Below are 3,695 nucleotides of genomic sequence, written 5' to 3'. Positions count from 1 at the left end.
AAGATTTCCCCAGAAGTTGGAAATTTGGTAGAGATTTCAAAGAATCATAAGAAAAGAAAAGAAAAAATAGAGACAGTGAGTCAGTAAACTCTGAGACCAGCCCTTGGGCAAGGTAAAGTGCCGCCACTTATTATTTCAGACACTTTTGTATGTTGGATCAATGCTAATTGGCTTATTTATTTAAAAATGTTCCCCTATCCTTTGGGCTTCTCTAGTGGTGCAGATGGTAAAGCATCTGCCTACAATGCAGGACACCTGCGTTCGATCCCTGGGTTGGGAAGATCCCCTGGAGAAGGAAATGGCAAGCCACTCCAGTGTTTTTGCCTGGAGAATTCTATGGACAGAGGAGCCTGATGGGCTACAGTCCGTGAGGCTGCCAAGAGTCGAATGTGACTGAGTGACTAACATTTTCACTTTCTATCTTTAGTGGCCCTTTGAATGTCACAGCTCTTTAGGTTTCCTTTTTTTTTTTTTTCCTATGTGAAATCCAACATAAACATCTCATACCACAGTGTCTAAGGTCAGAATCAGAATCCACATTTTGAGCCATTTTCCTCAAATCAGATACAGATGTTTGTTCTACAAATATTCTATCAGGCATCATTTATGGATGAACATTATTTAAGGAGGAAAAAAATTGAGGAAATCAGTATTATAATCACTTTTCATAAGTTGCCAACTATTCTTTAAACATTTGGCTATCCTATAAATGAGCATGCCATTTGTGGCAGGAGAAGGAAGCAAGGTGGACCATTTTTACTGGCTGAAACATCATCATCAAACCAGTATCCATGGGTTTTCTGCTTTATTGCTACAATCCATTCATGTACCTCAAATGTTGGAGAAATGAGGCAGTTTTTGAAAGACTAAACAGGCAGTCAGGCTTGGCTTTAATAAATCACAATTTGCTCCTCTTGTCAACATGCACTATTCTATTATGATAGCTGACATTCAACAAATATTTTCCAAGCACTTACTATGTGCTGGGCACCAGTGATACAGCTTCCTACTGTGTGCTAGGCTCTTCACCATGTGTTAGATTTCATCATCACTATCCCCATGGATGACGCCTGGGGAAACTGAGACTCAGAGCGGTTAAGTAACTTGCTCAAATTCTCACAGCATGTAAAGAGTAAAACCAAGACCCTAAATCAGGATGTTTGATGTTAGAACCCGAGTGCTTCACTTGCAATACAGTCTCCATGTATCTTACTTGGGGCTTTCATTAGCACTGCTATGCCTAGATTTTGTACACAGACTCCTTAAAATTAGAATTTGGGCCAGGGTGTGTAATCAGATAAATATTCCTTTGACCTTGGACAGCTACTGAAGTTCTCTGTGCCTCAGTTTCTTCATTGGTCAAATGAGGAAATTAACAGTACCTAATCCACTGGGCAGCCCTGAGAATTAAGTGACTTAACATGTATGAAGCATTAGGCAAATGTCACACTTATAGTGAGCTCTATTGTTAAATCTTATGAACTCTTTATTATCTAGAATTGTGTTCTTAGAGATTTTCATTTCTATGTGGATATTTAGTTTTTGTCTTGCTTTTAATTCTCTATTTCTGATGTTGGGGGATGGTAAGACAAAACAGAAGCAGCTGTTCAGCTGTTAATGTTAAAAGAAGAAAGCTACACAGAAAGGCAATGAGAAAACATAATGATATCAAGAGATACCAAAAGAGAGAAAAAAAAAAAGGAAAAATATTCCATGTCAGAAGGGGAGTTTCTAAGAGCTACCCTAGAATTACACACCCATATTCGTGCACATCCTTATAATTGTCTCTATAGAAATCAGGACTCGGGGAGCTGGTGGTATAAATTAGCCCGTTAAATCCAAGACAGTAAATATGAGGGGCTGGGTAAAATGAGCAGAGGAGAGTGATACACCCACACCCTCAGAGGCCTCCCCTGCCCTGATCCCAGGCTTCTGCTCCCTGCCACCTGCTCCGGTCCCTGAGGCAGCCTGTTAGGGCTGCGGCTAGCTGGGCCTCCGACCTCCCAGGACCACATCTAAACACCTTGTGCAGTCACCCTCCCCACCTCTGACTCCACCCCTTGCTGCGCACTGGCTCTTTGAAGGCTTTAATCAGGCATCAATGGTGAAGTTTGTTATTCCTGCCAATGATGGTGTTCAAAACCATAGAACATCCTCTGAATCCTAAACACGGTCAGCCCTCCAAACGATTTCTATGGACTCGTTTGTAGCAGTGAGTGGGAAGGAAGAAAAGCATATCAATTTTATATCTGCCGATTGCACAGTGCTGGTTATGAATGATTAGCCATTGCAAAGCCAGTGAAGAAGGTGCTCAAAGTCTCTAAAAGCAGTGGAAATTAACCATTAAATATGACCTCTTAGGACTTCCCTGGTGGCTCAGACGGTAAAGCGTCTGCCTACAATGCAGGAGACCCGGGTTCGATTCCTGGGTGGGGAAGATCCCCTGGAGAAGGCAATGGCACCCCACTCCAGTACTCTCGCCTGGAAAATCCCATGGACGGAGGAGCCTGGTGGGCTACAGTCCATGGGGTCGCAAAGAATCGGACACGACTGAGCGACTTCTCCTTAGGACAGGGCTACTTTTCATTTCACTCTACACTTATTTTTTCAGTTTTCATTTGTGTGATAAGCTTTGACTTTGTTTTTATGAAAACTTTTGATCTTTCCCTTTAAGATTCTTAAATATAGGGGCCTTTCCTTTCCAGGTGTATTTGTGTATCCCTGACACATATATGCCCTTGGTAAGGGCAGATAGAAAGATAATGACACTCTAATACACATAGTTGAGCAAATTTTTGAAATCTTGGTCAGGTCACTTCCTCACTGATGACACTATATTTCTTTTCTCACTTCCAGGGCCAGGCTATATAATCTTTTAAAGAATTTAAGTATAGTTGATATACAATGTTGTGTTAGTTTCTGGTGTATAGCAAAGTGATTCAGTTTTATATATAATTGAATATATATATAACTATTCATATATATAGAGAGAGTAGCATTTCTTCTACTATGCAATAGGACCTTATTGTTTATCTACTTTAAATATACTAGTGTGTATCTATGAATCCAAGTTCCTAATTTATCCCTCCCCCAAGTTATAAAATCTGATGGTTCTATGATTTGATAAGAACTATTCTCAAGGTTCACAGAGGTGCTAATCACCTCTACTCAGTTTTTTGTTTTAAAAACAAATTGCCATGTCTTTGTTAAATTGAAAAAAACTATATAGTCGATCATTTAGGTTACTAATTTACAAAATACAAAAGCAGAGGGAAGTAAAATTCTCACCTGCCAAGGTACTCTACTTTTTATTAAAATCTGTGTTATAAGCTTGATCATAGGCTGAGGCAGTAAAACCAAATGGTTCCAAAGTACTGTGGTTTAAAGATAATGGAGGTGTATTCATCTCACACTAAATCCAGAGAGCACATTATATGCAGAGAGCACTCCAGGCTGAGAGCCATAGGTAGCTCTGTTCAAGGTGCTCACTCAGAGACTCGGGTTCTCTGCACCCTGTTGCTTTGATCAGAACAGGTCTTCGTCCGCGAGTGGAAGCTGAGTCATGGGTAAGAGGCATATGCTTTGCAGGAGGTGAGAAAGGGACCTACAAATCCACTGTCCTGTGGCTCAGATGTTGAAACAGCACAAGTCACCGCTACGCACACTTCACGAGCAAGAATTGAGTCATGTGACCT

The 3,695-nt window shown here is 40.8% G+C and overlaps 1 non-coding gene across 1 annotated transcript; it reads left to right on the top strand.

Annotated features, from left to right (window-relative positions):
- The first annotated feature begins 2,365 nt into the window (after window positions 1-2,365).
- Window positions 2,366-2,437, top strand: TRNAC-ACA (transfer RNA cysteine (anticodon ACA)). Its single transcript has one exon. It is a non-coding gene; the product is annotated as a tRNA-Cys (tRNA).
- Window positions 2,438-3,695: the final 1,258 nt, after the last annotated feature.

The sequence above is a fragment of the Bubalus kerabau genome, chromosome 8 (assembly GCF_029407905.1).
Source record: "Bubalus kerabau isolate K-KA32 ecotype Philippines breed swamp buffalo chromosome 8, PCC_UOA_SB_1v2, whole genome shotgun sequence".
In the NCBI taxonomy this organism is placed as follows: domain Eukaryota; kingdom Metazoa; phylum Chordata; class Mammalia; order Artiodactyla; family Bovidae; genus Bubalus; species Bubalus kerabau.
This window is presented reverse-complemented; position numbering and strand designations above follow the sequence as displayed.